We start from the raw sequence: 18967 nt of genomic DNA on the forward strand, positions 1-18967 counted from the left end.
GCGGTTGGGATGCCGCTGTTCATGCCCTTACCTCTCAAGGGTTGGAAGGGACATCACATTCAATGTAGATTGCTTTACATCATATCTACTCGTATATGTACATTTCGATGAGGCAGGCTTGCGGAAAATGAGGAAGCGTTATTTATTTATTTAATGAGCACACTATTGTTCATTGTAATCAAGTACATTGCCCCAAGTCTATACATACAGTTTGACTGTGAGATCCGCAGCTTCAAATGAAATTATTTGATACATGTTAAAATCCACTTCAATCCTAACTAGTGTACAACTGTAGGTAAATAGATTAAACAATAAGTTGTTCTTACAAAGGATACTTATATATTACTTAGGTAAATATACAAGCAATAGCTTGTGGTTTAGTTCTACTTTTAAGTCCTGCGATCTCTTTCTAGAGATCACAGGACTTAAATACTTTACAGGCCAATTCTAACGTGCACCTGGCATCAAAACGATATCTGAATGATGTCCAGTAGCGGATTTACCCTAAGGTCAAGTAGGCCCGGGCCTTGAGCGGCGAGATATTAGGGGCAGCACTCGGCAGTCTACCTATATGATGGGTGCTGAGAAAGGGGCGGCTAAATAGTACGTACTACACGGCCTGGGGCCTATTAGGGCGTCCGACACCGCAAATCCGCCACTGATTATGTCAGTTAAGTTACCATTCGCGCGTTCATTTCGCTTGGGCTTGTCCTTACATGTATTAGCAAATTAGCCTGTAAGACCTATCTAGCTTAATAAATCTTAGAGTATCTAAGGTTTTAACATATATTCCCAACGTAATAATTTAAATATTACGCTTGTATATTACTCAGTTAAATTAAAATGTGAACACTTCATCCCGTTTCTATTTAAGTCCCCGGCAATCTCGTCCGAATTTCACCTCTTCCCATACAAACAGAGTTTCGTTCTCATTTTAAGACTACGTGTTGGATTGTAATGAAACTTTGCACATATAATGACATGGGGTATATCTAGGTCTGTAATAAGTTTATATAACTCTAGTATATAAAGCAAACGAAATAGAGCAAAAACAAGTTTTGTACGAAAAACTTAAATTCGCTGTATTTTTTTAACTATTGTATCTGGACCTACATAAACTAATTACAGATTATATACCTTATCCTATTGTAAGTACAAAGTTTCAAAACAATCTAGCTAGTAGTTTTAAAATGAGAGCGTAGCTACGTTTGTATGGAGAACCGAGCTTGCCGGGGACTAATACCTATAATGCTTTTCCATTTATTATTGGACAGGATAAGAACATATATAGTAGGAATACAACGAGTACAGAACCAGATAAATAATAAACACAGTTTACCTACTACAAATTTATGTTGTTACAATTTCATTCGCATGAATTCCACTATAGCAACCTTACCCCGGCGTAGCCATTCAAAACACAAAACAAGGTTCGTAGCAAATTTTGTAGAACAATATCAGAACCTGTATCATTTGCATCGCTGCTGTATTCATCGTCCGAGACTCTATGAATATTTCCGAAATCATACCGACTTAGGATATTCGTGATGTAAGCAAAAACCATCCTTGTAGACAAGTTTGGAAATAATAAAATGGTATGGCAGTTTTGCGTGTGTTACTACGTTTTCGCCGAGCGGAGAAATAATAGCCATGTCAAAAGCACTGCTCGACTGACGCGAATACTTTCCGACTGCTTGGCTTTATCACGCTTTATTTTATTGCGCATGTTTTAATATTAATTGTAAGTTTAAGTTTTCCGCTTCGCTTGCCGCCATCGACTTAATGCAAAATACGTACGCTTGTCAAATCGGTTAGGGCGAGCGAATCACAGCAATGGCCGTTTATTTTTGAGCAAAAATATACCCGTTTTTATTTTTAAAGGATGAATCCTTAGAACTAGGTGATTGTTTTACGACGGAGTTTTAAACTCGGTTGTAAAGGAGAGAAAAATTTCGAAGGAAGACTGATAAACGTGAAGTTTGCGTAGCTTTCGAGTTATGATTAAAACCCGTTAAAGTTGTGGGACTAAGTACCGAAAGGCTTGAGGCCCGTGTGTGGCACTGCGGGTCACGTGCGCGGCCGGCACGCGCGCTGATCACGTGCGGGTGACGTCGCCCTGCCTTACATAGCTCTACCAAACTAAACTATTATTTTACTTAGCTAAGTACTCATTTAGAAAGCAACCTTGAACAACTTGTAACTGTATTATTTGAAACATAGGAGGCGCCTATTTTGAGTTTTTATTATTGTTTATTGTTGTTTATTGTTTCATGATCTTTGCATCTTTCCACGAAACTTTTGCGAAATGTTTTAAGATCTTTCAAAAAACAAACACATTTTAATTATTCAGCCAACATGACCATCGTTTGCAGAAAACGAAGCGAAACGCTAAGATAAAAGTAAATAATGCATTGAAATGATAGCGTTTCGTTTCTGCAAACGATCGTCACCTTGGCTAGACCCCCTGAGGCATGTAATAAAATAAGTTTTCTTAAATATTTTATTATGTTTCACTCACGGTTTTTCCAGTTTAAATTGTAAAAAATACAATACCACATTTCCGATATTTTCAACTTTATGTACAGTCAGCAAAACTATTAACTTAGCATCTCTGCAACTGCATACATATTTGTATGCAAGGGTGCCAACTGCTAAGGGTGGTAAGTAAACGATTACAGGAGGTCCTTGGAGCTTCAGTGGAATAACGGGAAAGCACTTCTTTAAAATCACAACATATTTATTATTAAATTTACATTCACAATATTAATGACATCTTCCTTGTAAAACAGTTAGAAAGAGAGTGACTTATCAATTTAAAAGTCACTGACATATTCTTATTTGATATTCTATATTCAAAATCAGCTTTGTCAAGCTCGAGTCGATTGCTTACACCATAGAGTAATTGCTTACACCAACAGCACAGCACAGCAAATTTAAATGCTCCACAAACATCGCAAACAAAACTGAGGTTGTACAGTCAAGGGCATAAATATATATACATTCCCAAAGTTTAAAAAATATGTGTACGCTCTTAGACAATAAAGTCGTGTTCACATATTTTTGAGCCATTTGTCTGGATCGATATTTTTGCCTTCGACTGTACTTATTATCGTTGACATGCGTCCAAGATTATAATCTGGCTGTAAAAATAATGAAGGGACCGTAGATGAAAGCTGAGATAGGTCCCGTCAAACCGACGGCTCGTTAAGTGTACTGTGTAGTGGGAATAGCCATTCGCAGAACTATTTTTACTGCTAGGAGTGTTTTCTAACATGTAGGGAAAAGGTAAGTACCTAAATATATAAGTATGCAAAAATAGCCGTAATTTCGGTAAATATAGACATTATTTTATAGAATTGGCGTTAAAGGGAAATGTCGTAAACAAAATAATTGATTCGTACTTACACCCTAGAGAAAGATGAACACATGTAGGTGTTGGTCAAAGCACATTGGCAGTAAATAAAAACTAAAAAATCTATACCCATCCTTTTCTTTTGGGTGCTAGTAATAGTGTAAGAAGAAGATAGTATGATTATCTCTGTCTATGTTTGAAATGAGACACTCCTTTGATGAACTAAAGGTCCACTTGTATAGGTATAGTAAACTTGGTTTTCTGCTTAAGTATATAATTTAATATAATAAAGAAAATTCAAACGTAGGGTGCAATAAGTAGATACTTACTTACCTGAAGAGTCTGAATTCACGTTTAGTTTATTTCAGTTTAAAAAGATGGTGGGTAGGTATCAAAGGTATACTTTGCTTAAATAACATAAGTACATTTAGTTTAAAACACCTTCCTAATGTGATCCTAATCTTCCTTCTTCAATGTCATTATTATGCACCATCATCGTTTGTTCATATTTTTCATCATTTGATATTGGCTGCAACTACATGTCGTTATCGACTGCAAAATAACCATGCCTACTCATCTTAATTGCCCTAGTGCCCCATATATTGAAAAGTGCCATCTCTTAACAACAACATAACTATGGGCTTAATGTTGCTACTCGCCACTAGATGTCACGATTAATCTTTAGCATTTAGCGCCATCTATGAAATAGAAAGAAAATCTTAGAAAACTTCTTTGCAAGGTTGTCCAACTAATAACACTATTCGACAATAGGTGTCGCTATAAGCAAAAGGCAAAATATGTATTGCTAGTTAAAAAAATATTAATGTGGAGTGGAGAAAACTTTCTCCAAATGTAGGCTTCTACAGACCTTGCCACAAATGGCACGCGATTTAAAATAATTGTCGGCTAAGTATCCCTACTTATCAATATTACGGAAGAAGTAATTTGGCAGAAATATTGTAATGCTGCCCAGACGTAAAATAATTTTATGAATGTTTGTTTTGTTAGAAAAAATTCACAGGTTTGCCACATTGGGCGCAAACACCGTCTCGCATCTCACTCTTTATGAGCTTATTTTATAACTGTCTTTTCGTGGGCTACTTTCTGCTGAAAGAGACTGAGGAAGGTAGAGTAAGATCAAGAAAAGTTTTAAAAAGTAGTTTTTAAAAATCAGGATGTGACAACACCACAGAAAATAAATGGATTAAATGGTCTTGATACTTTTGAAATTTTCTACCATATTTTTTACCGTCTATGAAAAATCCACATTTTTTAAATTTCCTGCCTTTTTCTACTGACAAAGTGGGTGTGCCAGAGTATATTTAGCAAGTGAAGGGAACAGGGTTTAGAGGTCAGATTGGTTAGAGGACGAACTGTCTAGTTACTGGATTTTGGAATTCGGTGGAGGAGTGGACTCCAGCATTAAGTAGACAAAGCACGAAAAAGACAATGAGTTATCACTTTTGTAAATTGTCAAAGATACAGTCAGCTGCAGAGAAAAGGTACCCCACGTCCATACAAAGTTACAGAAACCATTCTTATTCAGACTACACCTGCGTTACTACTGCAGTATGGCCACTCGACATTGCTTTCGAAAATGTCAACGATTTGTCCGTTAACATTGATTTCGACTGGCACTACTGACAGTGAAGCAGCAATATCGCGCCGCCATATACTACAGCAGGAATGCTGTTACAGTTTGAATAGAAATGGTAGGTACCTTAAGCAGTGGCGTAACTAGGGGGGGGGGGGGGGGTGGCAAGTGCCCCGCGCGCCATCCAAGGGGGGGCGCCAAAATGGGCAAAAGGCAGCAGCAGGGAAACTTTTGTCAGTCGTCAGGGGGCGCAAATTTGGTGACTGCCCCGGGCGCCATATCCTCTAGCTACTCCCCTGACCTTAAGCCTATCTACTTAAATATGATATTAACGATTTTCATTCACTTTTCTAAAGGCATGTATTTGATTAAACAGGCATCTACATTTGAACCATATGTGGAACAAACGAACCATAAGATGACCTAGTAAGTATGCCTATACCTATTAGGTGTTAGTCTAAAGGGGCCGCCCATGGAGACTATATAAAGGAGCCAAATCTCTATGTATGAAAAGTGTCCATCAAAAAACAGTAATTAGGCGACGCCACCATACACCGAAATACTACCAAAAACAACCTACGTATAATTTGGTCGGGTTATTTGTTGCCTTACATGGTTCATGTTATACTCATGTCCCAGAGCCTAACTAGCGCCACCGGAGAGATTAGGAACTATTATTTAAAACTGAAAGCGGTCACTTTTGCAACAATTCTGCCATAAGAGATTGGCATCCTTTCTATACCATCAGAATAATGACTAAAGCAATACCATCCATAGGGCCGCCGGACAATATCGACCTGTCAGTTGTTCGGAACTGTCAAATTTTGTTTTTAAATTTGCGGTTTATAAATAAAATTTAGATCTGGTATCACTAAGTTAGGGCGCAGGGCGACTGGGCAGGGGCAGAGGTAGAGTGGAGGGCGGCTAGTCGGGAACGTCAGAATAAATGGGGATTGGTTTGTCGTGATTTTTACAGGTGTGATTTGTGTTGTGTTTATATAGTTTATCAATGAAAACACTTCTTATTTTATTTTTTAAAGACCGTACTAAAACAATAAACCTGCATATACACGGACGCTGCAGTGTCAACAGTTTCGTGGAGCCCGGGCTTTGGTCATGTGAATTTGTGTAAGTATTATAAATTTGATTATTTTGTCATAAACATTTTTTCTATTAGCAATTAAATCAGTGTAGATGTTTACAACGTTAAAGATTCAGCCGGTTTTCTTTTCTTAGGTTCCGTATTTGGGTGAGGTCATTCATACCTCATTCATACCGTAACTCTTATCTAGGAATAGATAAGTAATAATATTAATGTTTGGGTAGTGTATCGTAGTAATATTGAAAACAGAAAGTTAAGGTTGCGAACCTGACGGCCCAAATTGCAGGTTTGATCTTTAAAATAAAATAATTACAGGTATCACAGCTATGACCCAAATTCTTATGAAAAGTGGTCGTTATCAAACTAAAGTATATACAAATTGTTCTCAAATTTTACATTGAATTAACCTCAAGCTACATTTTTGTCTAGCCGATGACCATTAAATCCAAGAAGTTATTTTTAGTGTTCCGCGCAAAACTTTGTTTTGACAAACGGATTACTTATTTTATTTAAGTTTGTACAACACCTACTTGGCCTTAGGGAAAATCCGCCACTGATGTGCTTATCTTAACCTTTGATTTTTGGTAATTTATTTCCAAGAATTGTCCTTTTAATGCTTCTGCAGGCTGAATATAGCTGTCTTTGTTTTGTATGGAGATTGTTCTCGCTTGAGAATATTCCCCATAGTAAAGATAACGTTTGTGAGAACCGCACAACATTCATGGCTCTAGGGTTTCCAACCTTAAGGGGAAACTTGCCTTGTTTTGATTAATATTGTCTTTGGTTACCACAATAGTTACTCATGAAATAAAACTATGAAAACGATGCTGCAATGATGATTATATCGCGTATATTGAATTTATAATACATCCTGACGTTTCGAACCCTTTACAGCGTTCGTGGTCAACCCGTGGTTTACCCGTGTTTTAATTAGTCTGCTTTCCTGACATAGTTTTTAATTCACCAAATTGTGACTGGTAATATCTAAGTTCCAAAAAGTTATCAATTTAAAGATAAGGTAGAATTTATTTTTATTTAATAGCCAGTAAATAAAAATTCAACATACAAACAAGGCAACATTAGATGCTTGAATTGGTGACAGGCTTCAAACACACAACCTTTGGTTTGGAAGTGTCACACCTACTTGACCTACTTCTAAGCCAACAGTGCTTAATCTATTTCTCATATGTGATGAAATACAGTGTAAACTCTATACACTGTGACATTATTAAAAGTTGCATTTAAATATAGATAATTAATATTAAAGATGTAAGACATTAAGAATATGAAGACAAGTAAACCAACTTAAACCAAAAAGTTTGACATTTTTGGGAGTGAAATGTTATACCGAGTAACATAATTATTTTAATGAATGGGAATCCTAACATTCTAAGAACAAATTAAATTATTTTCTATGAAAATATCACTGGAGGCTTTGGTCATTTTTTACTTCGTATATGACATTTATTTCAGTTTAATCCTAACATTGTTTAAGGAAATATTCAGTTAAGTAATAAAATTAATACATTGGTAACAATTTTTATTAATTGCCGGAAACCATTATAATTTTATTATTACCTGATAACATTATGAGGAAAAAGGAATAATTATCCCGTTGGCCAGAATTTAAGAATGAGGAATAATGTTATGTAGTACAAACTCAAGGTAGTTGAATAGTTGGCCAATGCTAAGGAAGTTTAAAAAGAAGAGTTAAGTAGGTACAGTCACCTAAAATAATGAAGTCCGCAAAAATATCTGACACAATCTTATTTATAGAGCCATAAGAGCGTGTCACATATTTTCGCGGCCTTCAAAGAGTAACATTATTGCAGGTAACTGTACAACACATTAGGATTTTGTTTCAACTTAAAATTGTAGCCGACCATTTGGGTACAATACCTTTATTATTACTATTTATAACATTTAAAACTCGCGTTTTGAACACATATTAAATCACATTTAAAATAGTGTCTATCGCGAATTTATTTTGTTACCTTTATTTACGCGAGTTGCGTGTCGGACTATTGACAATAATTAACATTTATGTGTAGTGGGTGGTTTGAAAATGTGATGTCTACCCCAAACTTTAAATACACTTTTCGTCAGGTAGTCACACAAATCTCTGTTTTGACATTTTGCTGGGCATCAGTTAGCCGCGACCACGACCAGTGAAACCTGTATCGAAACGTCGGTAAATAAATAAAGGTAACAACATAAATTCGCGATAGACCCGATTTTAAATGTGACATTATACTATTATAAAGGCTCGCCAAAGCTAATGTCTTGTGGTAAAGGGACAGGGACATACATTTAGAAGTTTTTTAAATCTTTAGTCAGTAAGGTGCAATGTGATAGGTTCCCTGTACTGTACAGGTACTGTACATGAAGGGATACCTATAAGTATCTAATGATATCTTTTTGACTTTAATATGAAGAAGATTGTTTCAAAAATGGTACATACCTACAAGGTTTAAGTTCAATGAATATCACTTACAATTACAAATTGTAAATATTTAGATGACAAAATCATCACCGCCAAGTAATGAAGCTGTATAATTTGATTCGTAAATACCTATTAAAATTTATGTTGATTGTTTCTTTTACATCAGGGGTCGGCAACCTTTTAGCAGCCAAGGGCCACATAGCGGTTAGCAAAATTGCAGCGGGCCGCACACTGTTAATAATTCGTGAATTTATTAGACAAAACGCTACATTATCGTTTGTCAAAAAGGACACCTTTTAATATACATTTTTATGCAAAAGAGTGCCGAAATTCAGATCGCGCTTCGCGAGTTCTTACATACAGGGCGCCCCTCATCGTCTTACATGCAGGGCTCCTGCGGCGTCCCTGACAGTTATTCAGCGCGCTTCGCGCGCTCTTACATTCAGGGCGCCTGCAGCGTCCCTCACAGTTATTCAGCGTCATTCGCGCGCTCTTACATACACACTTAAAGGTCGGGCGGAGCCGGACATTCATCGCGCTTGGCGCGCTCTTACATGCAAGTCGCCTGCGGCGTTCCTCACAGTTATTCAGCGCCCTTCGCGCGCTCTTACATACAGGGCGCCTGCGGTGCCCCTCACACTTAAAGGTGACATTCAGCTAGTCGCGCTTTGCGCGCTTTTCACATGCAGGGCGCCTTTAAAGGTCGGGCGAAGCCCGACATCCAGCGAACCCTCCACACTTAAAGGTCGGGAGAAACCCGACATTCAGCGTGCTTCGCGCGCTCTTACATTGCGATAAGGGCCCTCCACACTCGTGCGCGAATTGCGGCGTAAAGCCGCGAACGCGAGTCTGGAGTCTAGTTCGCTAATCAGCGAAATCGACTCCACACTCGCGTTCGCGGCTTCGCGCCGCGTAGTCTGGAGCGCCCTATAGGCAGACACTCATATTGGCACGTCTGTGCATAGTGCATATTGAGTGATCAGCACATTTAATGTAGATCTTGTGATAACCAAACCCAATTCCAAATAATTAAATTGAAATGAAAGACTTTTCTTTTTCACTCGATCACTTTAGTGACGTAGGACTGATGTAACCCGGAGGCTCGCGGGCCGCAAGCGAGCGGTTCGCGGGATGCGGCCCGCGGGCTGCCGGTTGCCGACCCCTGTTTTACATGAAGGTTGCCATATGAAACAGAAGATGGCTAAACATAAATTGCTAACAAAACCTTAGAAAATCGTATAACAATATAAAAGTAACTGTAACTATTGTTGTAAGATTTTCCGGCTTGATTCATAATCTCAAAACATATCTATATACCATATATACGTACCTACTTACTATAATAATTTGAATGAGATTCGCTCTCAATATGATAAGGTCATTGATACATTTTTTATCTCGACCAAGTAAGCTAACGGTACACTTTTTCTAGGTAGATTATTTTATACAATAGCATGCCTCTATTATCTATATCTTTGCAATTGCGATTATCTAGAAACTACACTGAACCTGAACGTGTGTCATTAATTATAATTAGAAATGAGTCAGACCTGCTAAGTTTAAACGATAATGTATTCTAAGCATACTGCGAAATGCTAAAGACGAAGACAGTGATGGAAGATTCATTGTGGTACAAAGTTTGAAGCGGTTAGTTGGCTGTAAGATAGGTTACAGCCAACTAACCGCCTGTAACCTATCTTCAAGCAAAATGTACTGGGTAATAAGAAAATTGAAAATCCACTTCCAAGAATCTCATTAACTTTCAGAGGACATATTTATAATTGATATAATTCTGTAACTCGGTTAAAAATAGTATTCGCTATGTGCGAGGTACGTAACATTTTAGCGGGCTTGAGCAATGACAGCGTACCTCATTGCAAAAGCTATACTTTCGTGAGCTCAAATTATTTTTGTATTGTTCGAATAAATGCGTTAGTTAGTTATGTATACACCTAACTACTTACCTAACGTCCGTAACGTAACGTAGCAACGTCCATCCAGGATATCCAGGTCCCAGTTATATAGTATATCTTCCGAATTAGATCTTACTGATCATAACTCAAACGTTTTCAATCAATATTGGTCGGAGTTCCTAGAAGACTGAAACAGAAAACATTTTTCTATTTTTTCGGAAGTTAGGCTAGTAGGTATTTCACTGTAAGGTTAACAGTTCATTTTTGTCTGCAGCTGCACTAATGTAGCACGACTGCAGCAGCGTGCTGCAGCGGCGACTGCGACGTGCTTGCGGCGTGCAGTCGCAACAGCGTTCGTTGATGGCGTGTCAATGTCAAGTCATATATAATGTCAGACGTACCTATAAATAAAAATACTAATTTACTTTTGTATTTTTTACGAGAAGAAGCAAGTGACGATAATGCTGTTGATAGACGAAAAGATTGTTCGTTCCCCATTGTTGAGGTTATTTCTAAGCTTTACTGTCATTTTATCTTTATTAAGTAGGGCCCTTCGCTTGGTCTACGTTCTGTAATCTCTGGGCTATCATCCTACTAATCCTACCTTTCACTTCAAAATACCGACCAGTATCTATTAAAATAAAGTAGTCTTCAATTACTTTTGATTAACTTAAAAAGCCGAAGTCTACAAAATTAAAGTAGTTTCAAGTACCGCTTCCTACGTAGTAAAAGTAATGGTACAGTATACATAAAACCTGTTAGTGATGTGTAGGCGGCAGTGGGCACCGGTCAAGGGATTTCGTTGAGGGGACATATTTTAAATACATACATGATTATCATGGTCGGTTAACGGACATTACTTACCTTCCTTTTTTATTGATATTACCTTCGAGCATTGTTTTGAAAATGACACTGCAAGCCGTGATACAAGAAGAGTTTTAGGGATATAGGTATATCGAAGGCTAAGCGCAGTTACTACTTATATCTTTTCCTTGGTCGTCTAAACCAAAAAGTTTGAATGGATTGCGAAAAGGAGCGCGAGGTATTTAATAGAAAGACATGCTCCACGGATCCAAACTAACTGGGATAAGGCTAAAACGATGACTATGACGAGTTTGTACTGACAACCGATCTGTCGCACACTATCACTTCACACATAGGTATATCCTGTCGTACATTTGTATTGCTGGACACCCAAGTGATACCGCGCCCGCGCTATCGTTCAGAAGTATATTGTCTCACATTCATGTTCCCACTTCAGTATCAATCCCGTTGATTCCACACTTAGGTGTAATTTTCCAAATTCCCACTCTATTTTAATCCCATAGTGAGCCGCTTTAGCAGATATTAATACAACAATAGCACATTGATTGGATTACTAAAAAAAAGATGGGGCGGATCTTAAAAAACCATGCTCATGGATGGGTATTAGCATATTTGGTAGCCGACACCAATTTAGAAATGGGTCAAGCCGTGAAAGACGAGAATATTGATACTTACCCGAATGAATAAGTTAACGTTAATATACTGTTTTTTTTTTTCGTTTTTAAGCTAGGCTAGGCTTGGACCTAATAAGTAATAGATGGACAGAGAGCTTGAGCCATGAAATCCTTCCATCCGCTTTATGACTGTGTTGGCACATAGGTAATCTGTTACGTAAGCAATATTACTGTAGGTAAACAGTCAAGTCAATACTATTTGCTTACCCCAACCTGCTTCGGAGCATTATGTATTGACATATTGATGCGTTAAATTATTTAACACGGACAAAGTGGAGCGCGCCTCCTTGTATAAACATATTAAACTCATTTCTGAACAAAACTGATCATGCATGTTACTCCAATGTCTATATTAATAATTTTCCGTTACACTTACGTATAATAATTTACAGTTTTACTCACATATTTAGATCAGTACGTGCGATATGTTTCTCGCGACACTTGATTTTTTTTGCGTAGGTATTTTTGCAGGCGGATGTTAACTTCACTGAAACGCTAGTTAACTGTTTCAATTCGTCTAAATTGTTAGTGACATAGACTAGAAATGTAAATACTTTTGTAATGGTTTTTTGAACACACCTTTCAAACCACGCACGCAACGGTCCATATGGTGACAGCTAGCAACAAATCATTTCATTCAATTGAAAGGTACTTACCCTTTAGCTTTCAGTGCCTCAGTCTCTAATTGATACTCGTTGCCTCCCAGTGTGGATCCAATTCAGTTAACTACTTTTAGGCCCACTTGCACCATTCCACCGGGTTAACCGGTTAAACCTGGAGTTACCATGGTTATCAGTACAATTTGACACTTGGCTAACGGTTTAAGAGTCTCCGGCAAGCTCGGCCGAATTTCACCTTCCCATACAAACGGAGTTCCGTTTTCGTTTTAAAACTATCGTTTTGGTTTGTAATGAAACTTTGCTCGTACAATGACATGAGGTATATCTAAGGCTGAAATTAGTTTATAAAACAAACGAAATATAGCAAAAACACGTTTTGTATGTTTTTAACTATGGTATCTGAAGTTGTAAAACTAATTTCAGACATAGATATACCTTATCCTATTGTAAGTACAAAGTTTTAGAGCAAACTAGCTACTCGTTTTAAAAAGAGAGCGGAACTACGTTTGTATGGAGAACCGAGCTTGCCGGAGACCCTTAACCGCTGAACCCCGGGTTAGTGGGATGGTGCAAGTGGGCCTTAGTCATGACAGATCATGGCGAGCTGCGAGTTCAACAGCACTGAGCTCATCGCACTTTGCCATTGCCATACCTAACAATTGGGTAAACATAAAGTAACGCACGCATATGTACCATTAGTTACATTTGGAAATAATGAATAGAATCAGGCGTACTTTGCGGAAATCCATATTAATTAATACCAAAATATTATTTTGCTAATCCGCGAAAAGATAACGTACTAGTCAATCAGTGCTAACCCGATATACTTACTTGCGTATATTTTACATGCAATTAATGTTCCCACTCTCTCACCGCAAAAATTAACACGCAAATAAATTAAAAAATTGTTTTACCTCTCTACGAGGCATCCTCAGGAGATATTGACGGTCTGACGCCCGGCACCGAACAACAAATTGAGTTATATTGAGTGATGATGGATAAATTATAAGGTATTTAATGGTGCTGAATTTATTTGTCGGCATGAATGTGTAACATCTTCGATAATTTTCATTAAGTGCGCCCTATCTAAATGTTTCGTTAGATTCAGTAGCAGAGTACGAAAAATGAGCTCGGCAAATACCCCGATTTAGAACGCACTTTACCACTTCTGTATTACATAAACATTCTCGTTTTGTATTTTTGAGATTTATAACATTCCTTCACATTATCCCTCAATCGTTTACTCGAGAAAGGTGATAATTAATTTAATTTTTGGTTACACGTAGATTGTGCATTTGTGCTATACCAACTTATGTTCAGGGTCCACACCATTACATGACCATAGAAACAAGTAGCAAGTAAGCATTTAACAACTATGGTCTACTTATAGAACGGGCGTGTTAATAAACAGATATTTGACCCATCTATAAATTGTCGAATTCCGACCCAATTGTACAATGGCCACAACTGATGCAATACCATCCGCGGTGGCCTTAATTCTTAGTTGATCGCGCGGAACATTCGTTGATGGTCCGAACATAGACTGCCTCCCATAGGCTTCGCATTATAAATTGTATTTTTTTATGATATAGGAGCCAAACGAGCAGACAGATCACCTGATGGTAAGCGATCACCGCTGCCCATGGACACCCGCAACACCAGAGGGGTTGCAAGTGCGTTGGGTGTATGTGTATGTTCCTAAAGTTACGTAGAGTTAGGGGCACGAAATATTGTCACATAGGCAATTAGGCTTAATAGAGCCGCTTACTAACAATCTGTAAACATTATCGTAGTTCGTTAAACTTCGCTCCTATGAAATTGAAAAGCTTCAGTTTTGTTTATATTATGGAATGTTGTCACGCGCACTGGTCGTAAACGTACTGGTTGCGCTCTAATCTAGACTAATTTTATTAATGAGAGTTTGTCTGTAACTGTAACATAACCTTTTTACATGTAACGGTACGTGTAACGTAAACCTTTTTTTTTAAAAAAAAAGACAAAATGTAGTAAACTATTTTATTTCTAAAACTTATCTCCTCAAACCCAGTAATTTTTAAAAGGTAAATATAATTGTCTTTCTGTTACTAACTTTAATTTATTAAGTGAGCATGAATATATGTAGTTTGAGTTCCAGGGAAGGACTAAACTATGTACATAACAGTTAAACCATTTATAGTTCAAGTTCGGCGGGACCGATTTTAATGATTTCTAATTAGTTAGATTCGTCTTTGCCACAAATATCAGAATAACTATAAAAATATCCATCCGCCATTAGTACAATCGACTACAAAGAGATTTATCCACTCTTTCACCTTACTGCATTGTAATAAAGTGAAAAAGTGGATAAATCTCTTTGTAGTCGACTGTACATTATTTTGTTTTGTTAAAAAAAGTTTAAATAAATATCTAAAAAATCACGGAAGACAAGCTAGTGTTTTTGAATTATGGAAGCGCGTTGCGATAGATGCTCCATCTAATGGTTAAGCCATCTTTGGGTCCGAATTAATTGGCCACAATGACTACAGCGTGACAATATAACGAGAGGGACCGCAACAGTTCTATCACGACGTGTAGGGTGTGTTGACCCGTAATTCTTATTGTTATGATACTTACGGACGGTGACACATTTTTCGGTGATAAACATAACACGAAAAGGTTGTAACAAGTTGAGCGCTCAGGTAGCAACAGGATACTTCCGGTAGCGGTTAAAACAGCGTAACAATAATATATGTTTATTAAAAAGTTCAGAAGTCGTGTAACGCAGTTGTAATTTTTCTAGGTTATTTATCATCTAGTAGCTCGATGACTCGCCTTTTTGCCGAAAAAATACAAAATTCGTCATAAATTTTGGGATAACGGTGTTTTCAGCAAAAATCACAGCGCTAAAAGTAATGCGTTTGAAGATCACTATTTGTGCATCTCAGCGTAACATGCGCTAAACATACCTTAAGTGTTATGTAAATGCCCTTTAATTATAATCAGTAATATTTCAAATAAAATCTACCTGAAATCAAATCCAATTTTATATAAAAAAACCGGCCAAGTGCGAGTCGGACTCGCGCACTTAGACGGAACCCTAAGTGCGCAAAAAACGTCAAAAAATCACGTTTGTTGTATGGGAGCCCCACTTAAATATTTATTTTATTCTGTTTTTAGTATTTGTTGTTATAGCGGCAACAGAAATACATCATCTGTGAAAATTTCAACTGTCTAGCTATCACGGTTCATGAGATACAGCCTGGTGACAGACGGACAGATAGACAGACAGACAGACTGCGGAGGCTTAGTAATAGCGTCCCGTTTTTACCCTTTGGGTACGGAACCCTAAGAACGAAAAACCATATTTGTTTACTTAATCGAATCGAATCTTAATCGAAAATCTGATGGTCTAATCGTATTTTAATTCATTATCTCCCAATGAATATTAAGTAAACATAAACATGAATTATTTCCAATGTTAATTTCATTCCATATCGTGTTTCCTGACACCATAGACTTTTCCGAAGTTTAAATACAATTAATTAACAACTACAACACCTACACTGTCGGCATTCTTATGCATTTAGATCATGGAGACTGTATAAAGGAGCCAAATCTCTATGTATGAAAAGTGTCCATCAAAAAACAGTAATTAGGCGGCGCCAGCATACACCGAAATACTACCAAAAACAACCTACGTAATTTGGTCGGGTTATTTGTTGCCTTATATGGTTCATGTAATTCATGTTATACTCATGTCCCAGAGCCTAACTAGCGCCACCGGAGAGATTAGGAACTATTATTTAAAGCTTAACGCGGTCACTTTTACAACAATTCTGCCATAAGAGATTGCGATCCTTTCTATACCATCCATAATTTAGATGAGTTTGTTACACTCTGTTACCAAAATAATTATTTCGACCTCATTTGTTTTTACTGGACGCACAATGTTGCCAAAAGGTAGATTTAGCTTCGTATTTATGTAATTAGTATATGAAGGTACATTGACATCGGAAGGGGTTTCGTGAATTTGGCAGTTGAATCTGGCGTGTCATTCCAAATGTTACCGAGTCCAGGCGAGTAAGGCTCATGTTAACCAGTATAAGTCCTTTTCTAGATTGCACGTCAATGTTACTAATGTCGAGCTCACGATATCCAGGTTGACCTAAAAGAGAATCCGACTATGCCACCCTTGAGCGACTAGGAATTACAGGCCTGGGTTTTATGTTCGAATGATTCCGTTTCGCTGCCCTGGCGAAAATTGACACAGCGAGCGAAATTTGATCTAAAATCTAAATGGAATGTTTGAACTGAGGTCTTATTCTTATTGGCTACCGAAAGCTCGACTATAATTGGTTTGGTGCCTATTTTCTTATTTCAATCGATTCTTGGTTTTTGCGGGGATCAAATGTCAAATAGCACCAACTACAGTAGAGCAACATAAAATATAGCCGGGTATTTTATTAGGGCACCTCAAATTAACACTTGCTGGGTTAATATTGACACAAACTAGTTTTAATTCGAGACATTACCTAACTTCTATATGTAGATTGTAGAAAAACTCATCTACGTCGTCAATTTCAGTCAATTCAATTTGTATGTACATTTTATTATTAATGTGTTTTGTTACCCTTCCTTTGAAGTAACTCAGGCATTATAATTGTCACATAATTCTTTATTGTCGGAGCTATAACGATAACTATACCATTTTAATTAACACAAACAGGCGATCGTCTAATATCTCTCTCCCTCTATTTTTTATCGTTACTTTTTTATTTCATCGTGTTCCTTAACGCCTGATGAAATCCCTGATATTATTTTTATGTGAGATACACGACAACGTAAAAAAACAATCTGTGATTAATATAAGTATTTTTAATCTTTTCACATCATACGCGATGCATATGGGCTGCATGTGAGTTTTTACTCAAATGTTTATGATGATGGATCTGTGGTAAACAAAAATATTATGCTTGGGCTATAGTTACCGGGGGCCCACATTCTATAGCCGTCAATGTTCGGTTTTCAATCTTATTGTTTTAACAACAAAGTTGTGCTCAGATTATTTTGACCACATCGCCCGCTTAGCAAGACACGCTTTTCCCATTAATTAAGCTCCTTCTTACAAATTCTTTAGCAAAGTTTGCACGCGAGGCGGAATGTTAATTTGGCAGGTACTCGAGGAGTTATTGCAATCGGCTTACGCGCCCGACCCCTGAGCCCAGCCGAACTTTAAAAATCAGAATTCGTGTAACATCTGTCTCACTCCAACAGGACAAGACCGATAGAGACAAACATAGATCTTTACATGATCACACTCTGATTACGCATGCTTAATAAGCATTTATACTGGTTAACCTAAGCGTTTGACTCGTCAGGGCTCATGAAACTGTTATTAGGAATACACGGCGAGTACCTACTGCCACAAAATTTTATTACTACGTTAGTCATAAAGTACGAGCTTATTTAGTGCCAGTTGCACCAATCACAATTAACAGACTGATTAACGTCAAGCAGCAGAGAACTATGAAACTTTCCATAAAATAAAATTTAGCGAACAGTAAAACGGTGACAGACGGTTTGGTGCAACCGGCCCTTAATATCTCCCAAGTTCCACAACGTTATCTACGGACGTTTTATAGAGCCCGCGCAAGAAAGAGGTCTTGAGTTCCGAGTTCTGCTGACCGCTGACAGCTTGATTTACGAAAGCGTATTTTCGCATGTCAATAAATACTTTGTTTTAATGAATTGTATAATCGTTAAAAATAGCATTGGAAAGCAAAATACTAACTGGAGGAAGTCGATTTCATCAAAAGAAAGGCTGCCGGTCTGGCGTTCTCTGTCTCGGCGGGAATAGAACTCTTGACCGCTGGCGTTCTGTCTGACCGCCGCGGTCTGAATGCTTCCTGTGTGCGTTATAGGAGCTACCCACATTGCATAGAACGCAGAACTCTGAACGCGGCGCGGGCTCTTAGGAAACATTTTAACTTTTCTTGAAAAAATTGCCCAACGGCCTACATAATTTCCTTTATTCAAATTGACCTGCGTTAACTTAAATATTTTGTCCTTTAGGTGACTTCTTAAAGTTGAATCGTTTCCTTTGAAAGTATTTGTGACGTTTTCATCTAAAAGGTACCACATTGTCGGTTGTCGATAAGGTTGATTTCAAATTGAAGCTTTAAGGAAATTGCGCCGTATTGACAAGCGATAATAAGTACCCTTTTGATTGAAAACGGCACATTTTTTGTTAATAAGCATTCAGCCTGAGTAACATTAAATAAATGTGAAATAAATAAATAAATATTATAGGTACATTCTTACACAAATTGACTAAGTCCCACGGTAAGCTCAAGAAGGCTTGTGTTGTGGGTACTCAGACAACGATATAATATAATATACGTACAAATATGTACTTAAATACATATAAAACATCCATGACTCAGAAACAAATATAATATACATATA

At 37.5% G+C, this 18967-nt stretch overlaps 1 protein-coding gene across 1 annotated transcript in view; it reads left to right on the plus strand.

Annotated features, from left to right (window-relative positions):
• The first annotated feature begins 5875 nt into the window (after positions 1-5875).
• The window catches only part of LOC134749512 (dystroglycan 1), a 118769-nt gene continuing 105677 nt past the window's right edge, over positions 5876-18967 (plus strand). The window contains exon 1 of the mRNA XM_063684454.1: positions 5876-6074. The gene's annotated coding sequence lies outside the window, so the exon portion shown is untranslated. The remainder of the gene's footprint in view (positions 6075-18967) is intronic.

The sequence above is a fragment of the Cydia strobilella genome, chromosome 18, assembly GCF_947568885.1.
Source record: "Cydia strobilella chromosome 18, ilCydStro3.1, whole genome shotgun sequence".
Classification (NCBI taxonomy): domain Eukaryota; kingdom Metazoa; phylum Arthropoda; class Insecta; order Lepidoptera; family Tortricidae; genus Cydia; species Cydia strobilella.